Source organism: Macaca fascicularis, chromosome 8 (genome assembly GCF_037993035.2).
Source record: "Macaca fascicularis isolate 582-1 chromosome 8, T2T-MFA8v1.1".
In the NCBI taxonomy this organism is placed as follows: domain Eukaryota; kingdom Metazoa; phylum Chordata; class Mammalia; order Primates; family Cercopithecidae; genus Macaca; species Macaca fascicularis.
This window is the reverse complement of record NC_088382.1, coordinates 126,749,622-126,773,671: the sequence shown is the minus strand read 5'-3', so window position 1 is coordinate 126,773,671 and position 24,050 is coordinate 126,749,622. Positions and strand designations below refer to the sequence as shown.

General features: G+C 37.4%; 1 protein-coding gene and 1 long non-coding RNA gene across 4 annotated transcripts in view; one reads left to right on the top strand and one right to left on the bottom strand.

Annotated features, from left to right (window-relative positions):
* The window catches only part of SLC30A8 (solute carrier family 30 member 8), a 248,915-nt gene that overhangs the window by 58,627 nt on the left and 166,238 nt on the right, over window positions 1-24,050 (bottom strand). The gene's annotated exons all lie outside the window — the stretch shown is intronic.
* The window catches only part of LOC107126522 (uncharacterized), a 560,621-nt gene that overhangs the window by 403,020 nt on the left and 133,551 nt on the right, over window positions 1-24,050 (top strand). The window lies entirely within an intron of this gene.

Sequence of the window (24,050 nt, the reverse complement as noted above, 5' to 3'; positions counted from 1 at the left end):
AACATGGCACAAGTATACATATGTAACAAACCTGCACATTGTGCACATGTACCCTAGAACTTAAAGTATAATAAAAATAAAATAAAATAAAATAAAACCTTAAGGAATTTTTTTAAAAAAATGAGGAAACTACTTTAAATCAGTCTGAAATTCATTAAGGGTAAGTACAGAAAAGAAGAGATAAGCAGTATTTTCAAATCAGGAAGGAGAATATTTGGCTATAGATATCAACAGGAAATAATCTGGAAGTCTGAGATTCCTCAGTGCGAACTTTGCCTCTAGTACAAATACAGATGTACAGATCTAGGTATGTCTATTTATAATTCTATGAGTGTGAAGGATACATGCCAGGCAGTTAATTTGGATTGCCTATGGGGCAAGAATCAAGTGAGAGTAGAATGGGGTTGATGTAGGCCAGGGAAAAGTGAAGACGGGAAAAGAAACAATGAGAGACCCAAGCAAAACAACAAAAAATATTGCTACTCCCTGTCAAAAATGTATCTTATGATCTCTTATATTTGTCTATAAGATAAACTATATAAGTCCTATGTGGTCTAATATCAGCAATTTTATATGGTTCAACTTAAATATATATGCACACATATACAGATACCTAAAATATATGGGTGGATATGTATATTACATTTACTAATAAAAATGTATGTATTTATAAAGTATTGGGAAATTAATTATGACTTTCATCAAAGATTCACCAAAAGTTACTCTTGAAGATGATTACCATAAAGCAAAGCTTCCAGTGTGAGTAGCATACGAACAGGGAACAGTAGATTACAGCAAATAAAATTATGTTTAAAAAGCAAGTTTTGCTACCATAAATTTAGATGCAGATAAGTTATGATCCAGAATTGCATATCATATTATGTAAAATATGCATCTGCTGATCACTTTATCCTCTTACAAGTTCATTTTAACTGCACCATCATTCCCTCTCTCAAATATTTTGTCAGCACAACATTAGTGAAAACTCTCTCATCCTCCCTGACTAACCTTTGGTCTACTTTGGCATGAACTGCCCACCAAGGGCCAACAGCCTAACTGGGCTCCACAAGCAGCATAAAATGTATATTTGGAAAGCAACTCGGATGAAAAAGGAAAATCCCATCCCCTGTTGACATTGGTTTTAGTGGGCATTACGCTGCTCATTTCAGTTTCCTAGGTAACTGGCTTCCAAACCATCCCGAGGTTTGGAAGAGGAGAGGTTGTCCTCTCCGCCCACTCTCCTTCACAAGCTTGGAGTAACTGAATGGGAAACACACAATCTATAACAGCTACCTGTGGAAATAAGTTATTCTGTCAGCCACAAGAACATCACCAACATCACTGAAGAACTAGTTTGGCTCTTCAGTGCTAGCTGTTGTCAGCAACAATTTCTTAATAGGATGTTACAAAACAGTAGCTAATACTTGTGCAAAAATAATTTCACAAGTATCTTAAACATTGTTGGATATTTCACTTGCAGAAAGGATGTATGGATTTATAAAAAGCTACCGTCATCATCGCTAGACACTAAAGTACCACGTCTTATAATTTGTGTTCCCCATATTTAAACTCGTATTTCAGAAATACTTCTGAATGTTGCCAATGTGTTCATGCAGCCATCTTTTTTAAATCAGACATAGAAATGTGCTTGTTTTTAAATAATAAATGTGGACTTTCATCATGTTTTTCTTTTTCCTGCTTGTGTGGAGAGGTAGTGTGGTGAAACGGTTTAATACATGGGCTTTCAAGTTAGGTAGACAATTTTAGTTTCTGGTTTGACCACTTTCTTAGATGTGTGACCTTGAACAAGTTGCCTGACCACTGTGTTTTTCAGTTTCTCACCTGTAAAATGGGAGTATTAATAGAATCCATCTTAAAGACTTCTTGTGAAGAGGAAAAGAGATAATATGTGTAAAAGTTCTTAGCATAGTCTCTGCTATATAACCAGTTTTATATAACTGTGAGTTTCTATACACTGGGCCATGTCTAAGTAAAATATTTTGGCTATTGCTGAGAAATTGGCCCCAGTCTTAGCAGAAGGCTAAGAATTACCTATGAATGAAGCATCCAGCAAGGAAATAAAGGTTATTGAAAAGGAAGATCTGGGGACTTCAGCTATTGGCTCTGTGACTTTGGGTAGATCTCTCAAACACTCTGGAGTCTACTTTCTCAAATTAGATTGAGGTCCGCCTCATTCTACCCCCTCACCAGTAGAGTGCCATTCAGAATGATCTTCACTATGGAGCTGTCTTCCACAACAGGGGAAGAAATTCAGACTCAACCACTGTAATCACCCACTAAAGATTCTGGACTTACGCATTCTCACATAGCTATAAAGATCTTATTATTTCCAAGTTGGGTAATATCTTCTTAGCAAGGTAGCTTTATGGTTATAACCACAGTGTGAGTATTTCCGAAGTTTCATCTAGAAATGTGAAAATAAAGACATTAGAAATTTAATTGGATTGTATTTTAGAGAGCATTATGAAAATTTTATTTTAATCTAAAGTAAACATGTATAAAACACAAACCATTTCCAATATTTTATACATTACTTGAAAATGGACTGAAAGCCATGTAATGTTTATTTCCTTCTTGATAAATTACGACCATATTTTTTTTTTTACTATTTCTAAGGAGATCGAGCTGTAGAAATGTTCTGGTGAAAATGCAATTTGCATTTGTTAAGAATAGAAAGACTTGATAAAATATTGATACTAAAATAATAAAAGAAGTATTAAGTCTCGTAGATGCAAATAAATGATAGAAAAATGAATCAGCATTATTTTGTTGGGGAGAAATATTGGCGCTAGCTGCTTGAAGTGTTTATGAAGTATATATTTCTTCAATTCTTCTCCATATACCACACTTCTTTTTCCAAGCACTCTGCATATTTGAACTAATTAACCCTCAAAAGCACCCTCTAGGTGAAATATGGTTGATTATGTCTTATAAACTCCAAAACAATGGTCTTTTGGCTTCATAATCTCACAACTATATGTCTTTTTATTTTATTTACATAAAAAGGCAAGAGAAGATTACAAAGAACTAATCCATTATTTTAAAGCATTAGAATAGAAAAAGTAGACAAAAATATACTTTGTAATGTTCCAACTCCTTAGTCTATAAATGCACAGAGCATCACTGAAAACTAAAACATTAAATGTTGAAATTTAATAATAATAATAATAACATAATAATAATAATAGAGTCCTCTTGTCATTATCTGGAATGCCACCATTTAATTTTCATGAGGGCTGTTTATTTTCCTTCAGTGAAATGTTTTAGGGGCTCATAATTCATCTTTGGGAGATGGATTTTCACAGTGCATTCCCAGATGAATACCAACAGAGCAAAGGCAAAGCTCATCATCTCCTCTGAATCTCCAGGCCTGGATTTATTTGACTCCTGGCTGACAATACTGCCTCTCAGGAGATAGTCCAGGAGACAAGACAAAGCTGCCTCAGAGCTTTTCCCTGAAAGACTGAACCATTGCTTTTCACGTTGAATCCAAAATGCATCAAGGGAACGGATGGCAGCTGTCTTTCCTGCTTGGAAGCACAACCACAAGGCATTACTACTAATTCATCTCTTCTTTTGTATTAGTGAATTTGCTTCCAGTAAGTCTACAGTTTAAAATGCTGCTAATCCAATTGTAGCAAATCTCACCACTACCATCAGGAGATGAGTTATTTTAATCTGCATCCAATGAAGACAAGTGAGGCACCTTATCGCCTTTTGCAACCCTAAACTCTTGACGAAGTCACCCAGATATTATCAGTGAGCAGATGACAGGAGCTTCCATTTCCTTTGCAGTCAGCTAACTCCAAAAGAGAACACAAAATGTTTATTTAATTATAACAAGCAAACACAAAACATTATTGAAAACATTGTATTTAGCAACAGATTTTTAAAAGCATTATATACCTAGGATAATATTCCCCTTTATCATTCAGAAATTAAAACAAAGAAGATTATTCTCTGAGTCTCCACCAGAAATGTAATACATCATCATTCACAAAATAAAATTTTCATTTCAAACTTTCATATTAAACTGTTAAAAAATAGTATCAGGACACAATTACAATGTTTTCCTATTTTAGGTATTACATATATGTAAGAAAAATCAATATGACAAAACAATATGAAATTTTTAATAAGATTTGTTAGAATGGAATTTGGAATAATCTGCATTTCCTAGTCACAAGTTAGTTTCCAAGAAACCTAGTGAATAATAAACTCAGACATCCCTTGAACTTTTCCTATGGGAGGAAACAAAAGTAGAAATCAATTCTATGAATAAAATGATGTCCCAGTGGATACTAATTTTCCATCACTTCTTAGACTCATCATTATATGGATGTTGCTGACAACAAATGAACATTTATTTCTAATCCACTTTATAACACACGGTCATTTCTCCTAACTGTTTAATAAACACAAGGCTCCCAACTAAAGTGAGGTACACTGACTAGTCCTAAAGTTTGAGCACAACGGATTCATCGACTGCTCAAACATATCCTTTGCCGGGCTAACTGGCCAGATGAAAAGCCCTGGAGCATTCTACTTTTATTCAACATAGTCATTAGCTACTAATTGAAACTCCTTGCTGGGTAGATGTGATTATCTCATTGCTACCCACAGTGTATTCAATTCTGCTCTGAGGAGAGTTCTTCTCAAGACTAGCATACTTGACACCTGAATCCAGCCCAAGCACCCATTTTAACTCATGTTACTGCTGAAACGAACATGTTTTCATGCTGAATGCATTCAGTTGGTTTATCTGGAGGCTGTGAGTTCGAATTCTTTCCGTCTCACTGATTTTCAGTGTGTCACTGAATATGTTTGCTTCTTTCCACCCCAGTTTCCTAACCAGAAAAAAAGTGAATGACACCGCTGTGAAACCTCAGAAGGCTCTTGTCAGTAAAAAATAATCCCCTTTCTCCTTCAGACTAAAGGAAACACTTCCCAAGTATTTTGTTGTGTACACTACGCTAAGGATTGAGAAGTCATTTCTCACTAGAATAAATAAAATGTACTACCAACAAACTGCCAGCTAAATAAAACTTTTAACATTTTAATTTAAAAAGTAACACGTGCTCAGCAAGGCGTTTTAAGTTTCACGAGCGTAGACAATGGAGAGCAAGTCTTCTTGTTACCCTGGGCAACAACACAGGGAACATATGATTTTTTTTTTAAAATATTCTGAATGTCTTTATAAAATTCTTTGTGTATTTATGAGCATGCCCACAGACACAGACACAGACACACAGACACACACACACACACACACACACACACACCTTTTTATACCAAATTTGCCAGACAGCAGTCTGGTGACTATAAGGTAGCATCAGTAATGAAGCATCAATAATGAGACTATTTCCTTTCCTGTGGTGGCTGCTAGGAAACTCCCAGTCCTCTGCCTCCTGGACTGGGAAGGTGTGATAACTGTGACTGCTGTGCCATAATTCCCCATAAGTCAGCAAGTGCATGCCCACTTCTCACTCACCTCTTGCTTACTAGCAGATTGAACAGGCTACAGTTCACAGAAGTGGTTTTTCACTGGGAGAAAACTGAAAGAAACAAGCAAGGAGCCCAGGAGATAACTCAGGTAACTGCTCAACCCAACAATCGCCACGTCCTCTTCTATCCATGCCTTAACAAAATTCCTACTTCTAATGGCTAAGCTCTAAGCTGATGCGATACTCAAGCAATTTAGACAGATGTAACTTCTGCTCTCTGAGAATTTATAATATAAGAGAGAATTACCTTCGAAAAGAAATACATTTGGTACGGGGTGATATACAACTCACTGCAAACTAGCAACAGGTCACACAGCATTGCCAACATTTTATCCTTAAGGTGTATAAATTCATTCATAAAACCAGAATCAAGACTGAGGAAGGAAAAAAGTGAATACCTCCAGGCCGGTTACCTTCAGTATTAACACTAAAAATTAGAAACACCTATCTTAGCCCTTGGGATTATTAGATCTGACTCTGTCAATCAAAAACAACATCCCACATCCCACAGCATCTGATAATTTCTCATGGCTTTAATACTCTCTAGAGCCTGGAATTAGAGACACAAACTAATAACATTGTGCTGAACAGTTAGACAAATGAAACATTTACTTTGTCACATAAATTCAAATATTTTCCTGTTTTTCAGGAAAATGTCACAAGATGATGAATCTTTGCCTGCTTAATCTAATTGTGAGAGACAATGACAGCACAAGAAATAACGTCTCTTCCAGCAACCTAAGGGCAACATTATCTTTGTTGCTCTACACTACAGATCTCTTTCATGAAGAGTTTTAGTTATTGCTCTTCAGCATAGCGTTTACAAACACTCAGCAGCTTATTATTCAGTAGATGAGAGGAAATGGGAAGATTACCAAAGAAAAAGTAATTTAAAACATTAAATAATGTGAAAAGACTAATTATAAGTGTGAACTGCCCATCATTTTTCCCTAAGAACTTCCATGAGACTTCTTTTTCCTAGGTTCCAAAAATAATTTGGAACACATACCAATTATGCTTTAGAGATGCTTAGCTAAAAGGAATACATTTATGTACCTGTGGATCATCTCATAAACAAAAACTCAAGGACAGGTCCGGTGGCCTCTGTTCTAGAGAGCAGTATGGTATGTAATGAATTGTAGACAGTTTCCACTGAACTGGCTACTTTGCTTTTAAAATTGGCACTCAAGAGTAAGCTTCAGTTACCTGGAAATGGCACTATTAGACACCCAGTACTGTTGGGTTTGCCTGGAACATGTGCTCTCCCGCTGGCTGTGCACACAGATGCTGCATTCTTATCCTGCCACGTATCACCTCCTCAGACAGCGCCTCTCACATCCCCCTGTGAGAAGCACAGTGAGCTCAGCCATTTCTAGTTTTTCCTTTCCACACCGCTCTTCATCCCTTTCAGCACCCTTATTGCTCTCTCTCTTCCCTCTTTAATTTTGTGTTTGTTTCTCATCTACTCCTATGAGAACACAAGTTGTTAGTGGACAGGGGCTTTGGCTGTTTTCACACTGTTGTTTCCCCAGTTCTTCATAAATGGTATCTGGAATATCATGGATGAAGAATATATTTTTTATAAATCAATAAATGGATGGATAGATGGATGGATTGGTGGATGATGGATAGAATGTACTGATGAGAAAGCCATTACATAGTGAGTGATTCAGAGTAAAGCCTCTGAAGTCAGAAGACTTGGGTACCATTCACCATCCGGGTAATCAAAATCTCTCTGAACCTGTTTTCTTACATATAAAATGGGGATAAATGATTTTTCTCTAATTCTAATCTCTCTAAGATAGTTATAAAAATTAAATGCAATGATTTAAAGTAAATTTTATATATAAAGCTCATAGTAATTGCTTAATAAAGACTTCATATTAATACTTCCTATATAAAACCAGCCTGTTATCATGTAGGCATTTCTGCCTCATCAAATAAAAAAGAAAATCACAAAGTACTTTGAGATCTAGTTGTCAAGTCAACAAACATGGAGAAAAAGTTATACTCAATTGGACTTCTTTGCCATAAAGAATAATAATATTTGGAGTTGGCAAGAATATTAAGCTTGAAATTGCACTGCTAACTGGCAGGTTATAGTTTCTTCTGTGCTTCCTTGAGGGAGGAAAAACACAGCTAGAGAGAGAAGATCATTGAAGTTGATGCATTCTGGGAGAAAACAAAAAACTCTGACATTCACTAGATCAGTTATTATACACCCAGATCCTATTATTACAGATCCTATTTTAATATTTTTTCTTCCTAAAGTACAGAAATTATATTATCTCGTTTTTTTTTTACTAAAACTTGCAGAATATGTTTTACTCTAGTGCTATTTAAATTCAAGTACATTTGTACTGTATGCACTCTTAAATACATGCGGAGAGAGTCAATTTGTTATGAGACATGAGGAGTTCTACATTATTTCTCATTGGTGCAAAACTAATTGGCTTTTCTCAGTCATTGCACAAATATTTATTTTTCCATTTTATCATTCTTGTAACTGCAGCTGAAATTAGTAAAGGGCACAACCACCTGGCGAAATCTGGAGCAGGAAGCTTTTCATTTCCAAGCATCCTAGCCACATTCATTTTCCGACCTCAGGAGATGCTGCTGGTGGAGCTCCCTCATAGTGCCACTCCTGCTAAGAGCACAAGTTTCCCATACACATCTCCATTCACAAAAATACTTGGTGAATTTTTCTCTTGAGCTAAAAAGACATTCCTAACATGTTAGCGCTGTCTGAGGCTCAAGAAGTAGGAATGGAAATTAGTGGCATAAACTACTGGTTCCTCTGCCGACCACATTAGAGTCACACAAATCTGGGCTGATGTAAAATGGAGACAGAATGATAAAAACTGTAAAAGAATGGAATAAATGAAAATTACAAAAATGCATAAGACAAAATTACATATCCAAATTTGGAGACTGGATTCAAGAATCTCAAATGCAATCATGGCAACACCAAAACTTCTTATTCTGATAAAAATCTTGTATATATTCTGATTAAACTATCTGGAGATCAGTTGCTCAGTTTGTTAGTTCTTAACCCTCACCCGCAAGTGCCTATCAAATTATTTTCCCAAATGAAAAGAGTTCTTTCACTAAAAAGAAACTCTGATGTTATAATTTTGGTATCTCAATATTTTTTTATTGTGGATGTTTTCCTTCATTTCATTAGATGCTATATATGTAACAATCTTTACTGATTTTTTATTTCAACTTTTATTTTAGATACAAGGGGTACGTGTGCAGGTACATTACATGGGGATATTGTGGGATGCTGAGGTTTCGGGTATGGATCCTGTCATCCGGGTAGTAAGCACAGTACCCAGTAAGTAGTTTTTCAGCCCACACCCTCCCCCATCTAGTAGTCCACAGTGTCTATGGTTCTTATATTTATGTACATATGTGCTCAATGTTTAGCTCCCACTTGTGAGAACATGCAGTATTGGATTTTCTGTTCCTTTACCGTTATTCACTGATTTTCTTTTTTTTTTTTTTTTTTCTTTTCTTTTTTTCTGGACACAAGGGAGGACTTCTCTGCCCTTTTGAGATTGGAAATTGGATGTGGTCATATTGCTAATTCTTCCCAATGGAGTGAAAGTCATATGAATTACTTTTTGGTTGAGGTATTTAAATGCCAATGTGAGATCCCACAGCACTGATTTTGCCTGCTCTGGCAACCATGAAAGCCTGTGTTGAAATTGAGCTTGCATGAGCCCGGGTGCCGGAATTGTAACAATGAATCAGCAGAGCCTCTCTACTGACCTGCATTGGGTTTGTAACATGAGGGGAAGCAAATCTTTGTAGCTGTGAGCATCTGAGATCTGTTGCTCATTTGTTTGTGCAGCATCAACTAGTCTCTTCTGACTAATATACTATTCTTATTGTAAAAGCATGGCACAATCCTTTACTCCCCTCTCCCTATAACTAAAGATTCATTTTCCTAGACCAGTTTTTACAATCACAGGAATGAGCTCATAAAACAGGTTATATCCTTTCACAATAATCTATACGAGTCTGAATGCATGAAAAGGCACTACTTTTGGAAAATGTGTTCCTGGGAATCAGTTGGTCCTAACTCCCATCCACACCCTTCCCCAGCTTTGCCTCTCCTGGGACATCTCCTGTCAAGAGTCTATCATGTTGAAATTAATCAGGCACTTGCTTCTGAAAGATATAAAAATGTGCACACCAAGGGTAAGAGATGAGAGGATTCCCCACAGCAAGTTAACATACCAACTGCACTAGCCAATACCTGATGCAAGCTCTTTGTTCAATTTCCTCATCAACAGTTTCCAAAATCTTTAGTGTCCTTTCAGTCATTTATAAATGAATTGAGAAATTAAAATAAGCAACTCTATGTCGTACAGCAGATCTTAATGTGAAACACATTAAGAATGACATATTGTGTTAAAAAATTAAAATGTGGTGATATTGTACAATTCTAGTCAATTTGCTAAAAATCACTGAATTATACACTTAAGTGAACTTTATTGTAGGTGAATTATACCTCAAAAAAGCTGTTAAAAATGACAAAGTAAAATATGTAATTGCTATAAAGTATAATTTTTTAAATCAAATATTGCTTTACATTATGAAACTTTTATATTACTCTTCACACATAAGATACCTTATAAACTTCTATTTCCGCATTTCAAGAAGTATGATCATTTTCCCAGGGTATCAATGCCTAATAATGAAATTAGTTCAGGTTTCTAATTAATGCTACATTTAAAGATTCCTTCATGCTATTTTAATATTAATAGCCTGTTTATGTAAATGTCATCCATTAGTCTCATTCTGATGTCTGTTTATGCATTGCATAAAATCAGCTAGATTACATTTTTAAAACATGAAGGTTTCTGGTCAGGGAGTACACCTTTAGTCTCTGTGTCATCTGAGTAAATGAGAAGGTTTAAATGTAAACACATTCTGTCTGTCGCCATTATTAAAACTTAGACCCAGAAGAGGATGGTTAGTTTCCCAGTGGCAAGGAGCAAATGATGAAAGTAAAGGAGATGAAGCCTGACCTGAGGTCTGCCCTCTACGGTAAGACAGAAGATGGAGAAACTTCCCATTAATTCATTCAACAAATATTCATTACATGCCTGGTCCATGCCAAGCAATGGGTTTAGTGACAAAGGTGCAACAGTGAATAAGTCCAACTGGTTCCTCTCCAATGGATATTCTAATAATATAAAGGAATCCCCAGTACATTTCAAAGACCATCACAAGCTCCATCATGATTTGGGAAGCAATTTACTTAAGGATTTCTAAACACAGGAGCAGAGTCCATGGAGGGGAAAGGAGACTGTGGTCCTCTGTGGAAGAAAAGCAGAGTCTGGTCTTCAACCAGGACGCCAAAGACATGACAAAGCTCTGTGATCCTTGCCAGAAAAGAGACTTAGACTTCAATAAGGGAGGTCTTCACTAAAACACCCAGAGCTCGAGTGTGGCATGTGGCCTATAACCAGGTTCTACTAAAAGAGAGTAAAACAATGTTTAAAATTACCTGCCTCAACTGTGCATTCATCTGGGGCCACCGTAGATGTCAGTACTCAGATGAAAAGCGCTTGTAGATGGTAAGCCCAGCTCTTGGAAGCAATGAAGAGAACAGACAAGGAGAGGGAAAGATTGGATGGTTAAGAGTTACAAGCCTTGTAGGTGAAAGGCCTGGGTTTGAATGCCAGTTCTGCCATTCATGAGCTAGATAACTTTGGGAAAGTGATTTAATCAGTTTCCTTACATGTAAAAGGTGGACAATTATAATAGTATCCAACTTACCGTATTGCTGTAATTATCAAGGGAGATATTGAATGAATAGTGCTTAGAATAGTGCCTAACACTTCATAAGCTCTCAAGACATGTCACCTATTATTAAAGGATGTCAGGGCCTAAATGTTGCGGTTGTAAGCAGTTCTCTCAATCTCAATTTTCCACATACAATCCTACTATAAAGCAATTAGAATAAGTCTACAGGCCATACAAAGGCCAGTCTTATCACTGCTTCTAAGCCTGTTACTAATTAGTAATTAGCCTAAGTATAAACACCCAATAAAGCAATATGACATAAAAAGGACCACTCTAATACCTGATTTCCATTTCAGTTAAATTCCGCATATCATAGAGGACACTGACACACTACATTGTATATGTTTTTGATTGTGAAAAACATGAGACCTACTCTCTTAGCACATTTTTCTGAGTGTATAGTATTGTAAACTATCAGCATCATGTTTAGGTCTTGAGAACTTTTCCATGTTGTTTAACGGAAACTTCATACCCACTCAACAGCAACTCACCATTTCCCCCTCCCCCACAATCCCTGGCAACTATCATTCTACTTTTTGCTTCTGAGTTTGACTATTTTAGACACCTCGTATAAATGGAATCATGCAGTATTTGTCCTTTTGTGACTGGCTTATTTCACTTAGAATGTCTTCAAGGTTCATCCACGTTGCAGCGTAGGTAGGTGCTACAGGCTGAATATTTGTGTACCCCTCCAATTCATGTTTAAATCGAATCACCAATGTGATAGTATTAGGAGGCGGCATCTTTGGGAGGTGATTCAGTTCATAAGGGCAGAGTCCTCATGAATGAGACTGGTGTCCTTATAAAAGAGGCACCAGACAGAATCATGTGAGGATTCAGCAAGACGGCACCATCTGGGAACTAGAAAGTGGGCCCTCCCCAGACACTGAATCTGCCAGTGTCATGATCTTGGATTCCCACCCTCTAGAACTGTGAGAAATAGATGTCTGTGGTGTATCAGCAGCCTGGTTTATGGTGTTTTGTTACATTAGTCTGAATGGACTAAGACAGCAGGATCCCTTTCCTTTTTAAGACTGAATAATATTCCATTGTATGTATACACCATGTTTTCATTATCCATTCATCCATTAATGAACGTTTAGGCTACTTCCACATCTTGGCTATTGTGAAAAATGCTTCAGTAAACACGGGAATGCAAATCTCTTTGAGACACTGATTTCTATTATTTGGGATAAATACTTAGAAGTATGATTGCTGGATCACCATAGTTCTATTTCTAATTTATTGAGGAACCTTCATATTATTATTTTCCATAGTGGCTATAACACTGTACATTCCCACTGACTGTGAGTAAGGGTTCCAATTTCTCCACAACCTCAGCGACACTTATTTTGTGTGTATGTGTGTGTTTATTTGCTTTTGATGGCCATCCTAATAGGTATGAGGTGATATCTCACTGTGGTTTTTGATGTGCATTTTTCTGATGATTAGTGATATTCAGCATCTTTTCATATACCTATTGGCCCTTTGAATGTATTTTTTGGAGAAATGTCTATTCAAGTCCTTTGCCCCTTTTTAAAACCAGGTAATTTGGGTTCAGGGATGATGGGTTTTTGTTGATTTTAGCGTTTTTTTCTGTAGAAGTTCCCTATATATTTTAGATATTAACCCCATATCAGATATATGGTTTGCAAACATTTTCCTTTAATATGTAGGTAGCCTTTTTTATTCTGTTGATTGTGTCCCTTGTTGTGCAGAAGATTTTTAATTTGACGTAGTCTCACTAGTCCATTTTAGCTTATGTTGCCTATGCTTTTGGTGTCATAACAAACAAATCATTGCCAAGACCAATACTGTAAAGTTTTCCCCCTAAGGTTGCTTCCATTTCAGATCTTATGTTAAAATCTTTAACCCATTTTGAGTTGATTTTTGTGTATGGTTTAAAATAAGGGTGCAATTTCATTCTTTTGCATGTTGTAATTGAGTTTTTCCAACATCATTTGTTAAAGACACTATCCCTTCCCCATCATGTATTTTTGGCAACCTTGTCAAAGATCAGTTCACTATATATGTGTGGGTTTATTTCTGGGATCTCTATTCTGTTCCATCGGTCTATATATCTGCCTTTATGGAAGTACTATACTGTTTTAGTTACTATGGATATGAAATATGTTTTGAAATCAGAAAGTGTGATACCTTCATTTTTTCTTTCTCAAGATTACTTTAGTTATTTTAGGTCATTTATGTTTCCATACAAATTATAGGATTTTTTCTATTTCTGCAAAAAATGCCATTGTAATTTTGATAGAAATTGCATTGAATTTGTTAGTCACTTTGGGTAGTATGCACATTTGAACAATATTAAGTCTTCCAATTCATAAGCACAGGATGTCTTTTTATTTACTTATGTCTTTTCTTTCATCTATGTTTTGTTGTTTTCAGCATATAAGTCTTTTACCTCTGGTTTATTTCTAAGTATTTTATTCTTGATGCTATTGTAAATGGGATTGTTTTCTTAATTTCCTTTTCTGACAGTTCATGGTCAGTGTATAGATGTATAGAAACATAACTGGTTTTTATATGTTGATTTTATATCCTGCAACTTTAATGAATTTATTTTTAAAAACACCTTACATTTTACCTTAATATAGCACTGCTGTATTACAGCTTCTACCATCCCCCAAAACGCTCTGTCTCCTGCAAGGGTTTTAAGGATAAGGTGTTATATGATATTAGCCATGCAGAATAAAACTTAAACTTAATGATTATGCATACACCCAGATGATGTGATATGGGAGTAAAGTGGGGCAGGGGAGGTTGTGGCACAAAAGTAGAGTGATTGAAGGGGTGATCACGTAGAATAATTCCTAAAAGAATGTAGTCTTCTCTCATTCCCCTTGACTACTTCTTGGACTAATGTGGGCGTGGCAAATGGGGAGGATACTTCAGCAGCCAAAATCCTGGCATTGGCCAGCAGTCTCCTTTTCTCTTTCCTTTAGAAACTCAATCTAAATTATGAAGATGGGGAAAAAAGGCAATATGGACTGACTCCCCAAAGATTCTAGCCCAAGGTGGGTCTCCAGTAATTCCCTAACACAAAACAGATGAACTAAGGGTGCTGGAGACAACAGTCAAAGCTGGGAGTTGCTTTGTGAATATAATGGATCTTTCAGATGATTGTTTACTGCTAGCCTCACAGTATCTCAGCATCACATTCAAGCTTCTCTTAGCCTACAGGTAGAGCCTATCTGGAACCTTTTCCAGAACACCATTTCTGATATAGGTAACCAAAACTTGGATTGTCCTTTTCAAATTAGACCTCTATATTCCTTACCATGGAAGCCAAACAAAAGGAGGCTGACTTTGTTGACTTCTACCCAGTCCAAATCCCCACAGACATTAGGCCTGTCTCAGAAGCCCATAGGAATTTGCCTCATTTCCAACACCACATCTTTGAGTGAGTTTTGATGTTAACTGAATTGTTTACACTATTTTCTTTCTATAAATTTGCCAGAATGTTACCATCACCTGACAGCAATGCAGATGAATGACTCAAATTGTTCAGTTAATAAAAGACCAGATTGATTAGTTTTATACATCAAAAGATAATAATGGTATCTTTCACGTGAGGAGGTATGCTTGGAAAAGGAACTAGATGTGTTTAGAGACACACTTGGAATGACTATTTTTTAATATATTTGTACAAAAAATAAAAGGAGCCTGCTGTAAAATATGTTACCAAATATACATTAGGCTGCTGTAGATTTTCAAGGTCTGAAAATATGACTTATCTGGCTTGGCAATGCATTAAGAATGCTCCATGGTTTAAAAAAATGAGCTATTGATCTTAGAAGATTTTAATTTAGATTAGTTCACTTAAAAGTGTAATAAATGGCAGAGCTCACATGTTGAATCACTAAGGCAGCAATTATTTTAAGAGTATCAGTCATCTGTGCTTCCAATTTAATCAAATCTCTTTACAGAGTTTTTAGACAGTATTTGAAATAGCCATATAACCTGTCTGTGAAAAGGTGTTTTGAGTTGTATGTCAAAAGTTGAAGAGAAATTAGAAAGACAACTTGCGGTTTTAAAAGACCAATGATGACAGATGGGCAGTTGCTTTTATTTTATCTGTGAGCAACTGTTATTTTGCAAAGGCTTTTTTTATTTGTTTGTTTTTGAGACAGAGAGAAGGTATATCATCTGAACTGGAAAAGTAACCCAAAATGTTTCTGAGTTAAATTTGCAAGAGCTAAGTCCTTATTAAGAAGTTAGAGCAAGAGTAATCACACAATTTTGGTGACCTCTAACAAATTCTTGCTCATGTTCATAAGGAAAAGACAAACATAATAAAAAAGAAAAAGAAGAGACAGACCTTGTTGTTAGTGTTAACTTACAGTTTTACCTTAGATGTCAAATATTTAGTCTGAATGGACTTTTTACCTTTGGCCTTTTCAGGTTTTAAAGAAGATTTCATCATATTGGTTCGTGAGATGCTTGTAGCTCCCTGCTGAGATGAAGACAGGCCTTCATCCCTAGAGCTAGAACCGCAAGCTCTCCCTTAAGTCCTATAAAATTCATTTAGAACCATCTTTCCTGACATCTGTACATAAAGCAGTGTAAAACATTACAATATAAATTACATCTGGGGGATTCATCTGAAATTCTATTTCGCTGTTCAATAATTAAAAGTTGAAAACCTCTCCATAGCTTTACTGCACTCTCTAACAAGACTAAAATTTTTTGATAAGGCATCTTCCTTCCCAACAGTGGAAGCCTTTGCTGCATTCTGCAGAAATGAGTTTAGTAATTAATAAATCGCATCCTCTGGGATCTGACTCTGTGTGAAGCTCTTACTGAGGGGATGTTACATATTCAGAACTCCCAAATTATCCACATATTTAGAGTATACGAATTTACCATAACTGTCTTTTTTTGTTGTTCATAAAATGGGGATGACAATAATACCTGTTACACAGAGTTGTTGCAGGATTAAATAAGTTAATATAAATAAGTGCTTAGAAGAGAGTCTGGCACACAGAAAATACCACAGTATCAGCTATTGTTTCAACTGTTAGTGGTTTTGTATTATTCAGAAGAGCCCCTTTGCTTCATATAAAGAGAAATTATTCTAAAGATGGCCCTTTCCTAGGAAAGACAAAAATGCTGATAGCTACAAATTATTTTTCATTACCTTTTGAGTCTCAGGCATTTCTGGAGGGCTACGGCATTCATTTTCAAGAGTGTAGAAGCCACAAGGTGGTAGGAAGAAACAGTGTTCTAAAACATCAGTATTGTATAGGTGGGGTAGTTTCAGGACTTCTAAGAAGGGCTCTTGCCCAAATACTGGCCTACTATAACCCTGACTCATGCCTGCACTCACTCACATGAAACCATTGCTCCTATTCAAATGCACATTCTTAGAAAATAAACATATTAAGTCACTGTCTCCTATGGACACTTGACTGTAAACTAAACCATCAGAACTTTTCTGATTTCACTATGATGGGTATAGACTGAGAACAGACTTTGATGGTGGCAAGAAGAAAGAGAGTAACTTCAAGGACAGACAGGTTACCTACCAGTCTGGAAGGCATACTGGGAGCAATGTGTAATGAACAGCTCTAATTCTAATTCTTTATATAAAATCCAGGCACACCTGACAGTAGTACCCCTAATTATGCTACTCATGCATTCTGATATGTTTTTTGGAGCAGAATAGAAAGAGTACATTACAGCTAAGATACTTAGAATTGCCTTTATTCTATCTTGCATTTCATCTGAGCCATTGCCTTATGAACAGGAGTCAAATAATATGACATTCCTAGCTTCCGTAATCATAAATGATAATTATACAGAATTTCAATTGTCCGTGAAATCAGGATTGTTTTAGTATTTTAGTTCAGTTTAATCATATTCTGGACCAGCCTGTGAATTGGGTATTTTTTAGATCAAAACATGAAAATCACCATTCTGTCACTTCTAATCAAAGCCCTCCAGTGCCATCCCATCACACTCAGAACAAAATTCAAACATCTTGTCATCACTGCCTACCTATAAGGTCTTGTAGACTTCTCAGGCCTTAGGTCATGCCACCTTGCCCAAACACAGCAAACCCCAACCACACAGGTCCTATTATCATTTCTTGTTTTTATCTCAGTCTTTGCCGGAGTCTTCAAGAAAGGGCGTACAGAAGTTTGGAAGGGGAGCTCTTCTCCCCTCCATAAAAATCTCTACAAACCCTCCTTAAGCCACTCATAATATAAGCACACAACCAACACACAATATAAGCAAAAGCAATGTGCTTGCTCTGCAAATGCAACTTCCAGACAAGTCCCAGAATTCCCCTTCCTGTCAGCCTACCCTCAAGCACTTCCAATGACTTTGCATCTGCATTTCCTCTCTATGGAATGAGCCTCCCCAGATCTCAGAACAGCTGGCCCCTCCTCATTGATTAGGTCTCAGTTCATATGCCACAGCCTCAATGAGCTCTTCCCTATCCACTCTGCAGAAAGTGGCTCCTAATCCTTCACCCTCATCTTCAGGCCTCCAACTGTTGAACTGTTTTGCGTTTATTGGTAACTGAAATTAACCTATTTCACTAATTTGCTTGATTGGCATATGACTTTCTCACCCAAAAGGACTTTCACTGAGGAAAAAACATATGTTTGTCTTCTGATGGTGCTCAATGCTTATTTGTGGAGGGAAATAAAATTGTAATAATGAAAGAATGATTGTAAAGAGAATACTTACTGCTGCTAATAAAGTGCAAAATTGGTGAAGAGCTTGGCAGTGTGACCAAGGGAGTTCAAAATGGCAGTAGGACAAGAGAAGAAGTACCCCAAAAAGGAACAAAGAAAATTAGAGCAGAAGATTGATGGGGAAAAAAGAGGATCAAAATGGCAGACAGGGATGATGCTTGGCAAAGACAACCTTTCACAATTTTCACTTTACATCATATATCAACTAGAGCAGTTCCTCCTGCTGGTTTTCTATTTAAGAAGACAAAGAAGGTTAGATGAGAACTGTGAATCACACCTGTAATCCCAACAGTTTGGAAGGCCAAGGCAGGAGGATAGCTTGAGACCAGGAGTTCAAGACCAGCCTGGTCAACAGAATGAGACCCCCACATCTACAAAAAATTAAAATTAAAATTATAAACAAAAAATAAAATTTAAAAATTAGCCAGGCATGGTGGCACAAGCCTGTAGTCCCAGCTATCCAGGAGGCTGAGACAGGAGGATCACCTGAGCCCAGAAGTTTGAGCTTATAGTGATCTATGATCACTGTAGCCACTACATTAGAGCTTGGGTGACAGAGCAAGACCCTGTCTCTAAAAGAGAGAGAAAGAGAAAGAAGACAGGAGAGAGAAAGACAAAAAAGGCAATTAACTTATAGAGCCTAAAGTATAATTCAGATCTCTGCATTTCCATTTGAGACTGCTCCCAGCCTCTGTGATTCTGGAGGCTGAAATTGATCATTTTCACACTGCTATGGAATATTTTATGGCTGGGGAAGCATAACCAACAAAATAGCGGGCTTCCTGAACACCCCCACTTTTTCTCTCAGTAGACTCCAGTCTCTTAAATCTCACTTAGATGACAATCTGCTGAATCAGCAAAGGTAGGAAATCGAGAGCCTTTGGCTTACTAAACAGCCAATTAATTCACTTTACCATATGAAACAGTTTTAATAGGAGGGCTAAGGGATTTAAAGCTGACGGGGATCAGCTTAGCCTTTGAGGGGGGAATTCAGTCTGGTGATTGCCCCAGGGCTTAAGTGCTCAGTAAGAAAACTTAATTTCTCCAGATTGATTTTCTGCTCTCTATCGATAATCACCAAATTTTTGCTGCTTCACCAGGTATACTCCCTTGGTGTTCAAATTCTGTGTTGTGGAATACGAATAGCAGTTCAGAGGGGCAAAGTGGAAAGGGATATATAGACAGGAAGGTATCGGTTCAGTGATGGTCCTTGTCAATTTAACATGGTCATTTTTTTTCATTCAAATCCTAATCTCATTTCATCTAATAATTTCTCCTAAGTGTAGACACGCAGTAGGAAAGCCATTTCCTGGAGAAACAATATAAATGTTTGAAAGAAAAAGAGCTTCTATTTTAAGTGCTGTGTGTCTGAATTTTGCAACTTGATGGCTAAGACAGGGCATTTGTACCTGGAGCCAGGTCATCATTTTCCAGTAATCTAGTGATACTGTTCTCCAGCACCTGGGAGGTCTCATGACCCAACCACCCTGTGAGTTTGCTAAAGAAGCAGATGAGAAAAACATAATCTTTAAGTAATCTGTTGTCCTCTTGTTTCACAAATCTTCTGTTTTATAAATCTACCCATGTCTTCACCTATTGTCTGAACCACACTCAGTGCATCTACATTATTGTATCATGAATTACAATTATTTTGTATATTACCTCACCATCTTAAACACCACTTGAGGGCGGGAACCAAGCATGCCAAACCCCAAAGTTTTTCCAAGTAGACAAGCCCTCATTAAGTTTTATTGAATTGAGCTGAATACATAAAATGTCTAGCATAACAACTTCCGTATAACTACAGCTAACAAGCACTAGAACCTCTCTGCCTGCTGGCGCCTTCGCAAGCCTGTTACTCACATCTCTGAATGGTAGAGATAAGAATGCCTTAACAGAATCACAATGCAGGCAATTGTTAAATCTGAATAAAATTCCAGTTCCTTGGCAATGCAGCCAGGCTTAGTATACAGAAGCTTCTCCAAACTTTAAATGTTATAATAGCAATACCTTGCTTTGGATAACACTTACACTTTCACAACTATTTTCTTATCTCATCTTCATAATAATACACGAGGGAGGAAGGGTAGATAATATTATTTCTATTTTGAAGATAATACATTGAGTTATAACATAGAAAAATGACTTGCTTCCATTCTGTTACAAGCATCAGAGCAGAAAGCTGGCAACCAGTATCGGTTAGTCTTCTAAACCACTAGTTCGTTACTTTCCCACTAAACTCACCATGACATAAGTCTTCTTAGAGTTCTGCTTCTCAAACCTTCATGTGCATACAAATTGCCTAGGGATCTTGTTAGTATCCTGGTTAAAAGCTGATTCCGTTTGTCTGTATTTCTCTAACAAACTCCTATTTCTCTAACAATGTTCCTGGTCCCCTGACCACAATTTGAGTAGCAAGATTATAGAAGGCAGTGACTATGGCTACCATCTTTATATCTGTACTGCTTGGCACATAGTAGGTGCTCAATAAATAGATGTTGACTGAGTAAAAGAACAGTCATGCTTGACCCATTTTTTCTATCTGTAGTGCTGAGCAAATAGTAAAACACTCAGGAGATAAGTAGTGAGTTAATGAAGTAATCAATGGTCAATGAAACAAAGAAAGTGCTGACTCCGTAAAACAGCATGTAATCACGCTGGAAGGAAGAACAAATAATTTGCAGAGCAGAAGAGTCCTTGGGATACACCAGCATTTCCCCTGGGCAAGCTATTGAGTCCGTAATAACACATTTTTCTTATGCAATTGCCTCCATCAGAGAATCTTCATGACCCTACACGTAATATGATGACTTTTTCCAAGTATTTTTTATAGTTTGAAGACATTGTCTTCCTAATACTTCCTGCCAGTGCTCAACGAAGTAAACCAATTTCAGCATCCTCATTTTTGCTCTGGGAAAAGAAGGCTGAGTTGTCCCAGTCTCTCTCTGGCAGAGGTGAAATTAGAGCCAGGGCTTTCTGCCTCCCAGCTCAGACCTTGACACTCAACTGAGTCTCAAGGGGTTTTTCATTTACACCAATTCCTTTAACTGTACACCCCTCCTGTGTGGTGAATTGGCGGGGGCTGTACTTCAAGCAAAATATTTAACTATTCTGAACTGAGTTATGAAATAAAGGGCTTTATTAAGAGTAAGGGATGAATACAACAGAGCTTAATTAAAATTCTCTGAATGGTTGGTGGGTTAGAACAATATAACCCACATTAAGCCATTTTCCAGGAATCTCATCTTTCAAGGTCTGGAGCACAAGACACTCCGGCACATTGAACCTATCTCAGGAAAGCAAAAATCACCTGTCATTTATCAATGAACCCATGAAGTGGTATCTTCACAAACTCCCAGTAGCAGTTAAAATTTTTCAAGAAATGGAGTTGGAGGACAGAAAACGATAACTGAAATAGAGAGGGAAGAAATGTCACTCCTCTTTTATACAGAGGGACACACAGTCCAGATGCTGCTGCTTGTCTCTGAGTCCCTGCAGCCTTCTTCTTAGATGACTTGGGGTACCTTGGCCCCCACCTGAGGCACAGATGGGCCATGTTTTCTAGACATTTCCAGATATTAAACAAGAAGGACATTTTGAAATTGAGGATAAAAAACTCTCCAATTATAAAGAGGAAGAAAAAAAATGCCTCAACCAGGAGCAGAGCTGGTTTTATGCAGTTACCTCAAACCATGTAATCGGGGACTTAGTTTCCCTCTATCTCTCAACTCTGCATTCCTCCAGGTTGACTTCACGGCATCAAAAAGGTGCTCCCTTCAGGGCAGCAAGATGGCCTCCAGCCCCTCAGACCTATATTGTAGTAGCTTTGTAGCCCCAGTGGAAAGACAGTGCCTCTTTACCACTAGTTTGAAAAAATAGTGCATAATGCACTCTAATTAGTTTAGTCCACATGTCCAAAGTTAAACCAACATCACAGCCAGAGAACATGGTGTTCTAGGCAGCCAGGCTGGGTCGGGTACTCCATCATGGTCTGGAAAGTGGAGTCCCATTGAAGCGCAACAACCAATAATTTGGAAAACAGAGTGACCCAAAGGAAAGGTAGGGTGCTGTTACTAACTAAAAGAAGGAAGAAGGGATGGTGAGTAGGCAAGTAAGAGTGGTCTACTGCTAAAGTCTGATCTTACTTTTTGTTTGAATTCTGATAACTAGGTTTTTCCCTGCTTCCAAAACCCAGTTCCTGACCTGAACACCATTTTTGACAACTAGCTCCTTATTTTTTCTTATATCTGGATCCTGTCTTGGGAACATGCCAGAAAACAATAAAAATAGCTACCAATGTTTATTAAATATTTAGCTTGTGCCAGGATTTCTGCTGTGTTAACTATTTTTTCTAATTTTATTATTACAAACACCTACAAAGATGTGTTTTATCACAATTTCATTTGTAGCTGAGACACCTGAGGCTCAAAGTTAGGTAGCTTTCCTAAGGGAACATGACAGTTATGGAAGAGCCAGGTATAAAAGTCTGTCTGATTTCAGATTCTAAGCCATTAATCATATGACGTGTTGCCCGGCTACCTTTTCATGGACTTGCCTACAATTAATGCTTGCCTGTTTTAAGGCTAATCACCTGACGGCCTCTATCTTTGGTGTCCTCCTCTGTAAAGCAAGAAAGAAGATGGCTTCCTCATTTGCCTATCTCATCTCTCGGGGCTATTGTGAGGATTTAATGAGTCAATATACATACAGCATTATGATTAGGATTATTTCTTATAAATCAAGCAAAATAACAGATATGGACATGAATTTGTATATACACATACATATATACCACACCAGTTCCCGCTGTCACTTACTTCTGGCTCTGCCGAGGATGGACCCTTCTCAGCCCATTCCTCAAGCCTCTCAGAGACTCTGGGGCTCAGGACACTTTATCCCCCTAAAAGGAGAAGCTTCGTCATGTGCCCCTGCATGCCCTGGCATCCAGCCAGCTCCTGCAGATCCTTTGCTCTCAGCATTTCACAGTCCTGCTCTACAAGTGTGACGGCTGCCCCTGGGAGGACATCTTGCCCTTCCACTTCTCTGGGCCACCACTCCCTACTCAGGACATCATGACACATGGTGACCTTATGCCATTTCCTTGGCTCTTTTTATCTTCTTGGGACTTACACACACAGGGCTGGAAAGAAGTCCTCAGCTCTGTCAATCAGAATGACAAAGTCACAGAAAGCACGATGTAAGACTACCATTTAAACTATTTGATGGGTTTTTTTTTTTTTTTTTTTTTTTTTTAAGTAATGTTACTGAGTCTATAAAATTCAGAGGAGTGGAAAGAATTTGAAGAAGCCTCAATACCTCTCTCTGGAGCCCACGCCAAACATCAATAGCAGCCACAGCTTCTGTCATCTCATGGAGGGTTTTTTTGAATCAACATGGTTTTATTCTAATACTCTTTCCAGGTGTATCTATCTTACAAGGTGTAATGAAGATATAAACAAGTCAGAAATCCTTCATTAAGTTAACAAAATGCTTTGCACTTCAGTTTAGTTTTTCAAAACAGAGAGGGCTTGGAAAAGTCAATAAAGAAAGCGTAATTCTAAGCACCTTAATCATTATAAATGCTGAGCCAGCTCTTCTGTGAAGCCAGCCATTTCCTCACTGGTATCCAGGGTGGTAATTCCTCTCAGATCATCCCCTCAAACGAATGTCTTCTTTGAATTCTCAGCATTTGTCCTTAACAGCACTAAGGCTCTTTGTTAGAGAGTTTTTACCTTAGGAGACAAAGTTGAAAAGCCTACGAGTCTGCTGAGATAGCTATTTTTCAACTTAATAACAACATGTCTTCAACAGACGTAAATACAGATGTTGCAGTTTAAATGGGTGTTTCAGCATTGTCAGATAAGGGGCCATTCATTAAATACGAGTGAACAAACAACTTTCCAGCCAAAATATACGCAGGGCTCTTAAGAATTTATAAAATCTGATTAGTTTCTTCTCTTGTTTTCTTCCTATTGGCAGTGGA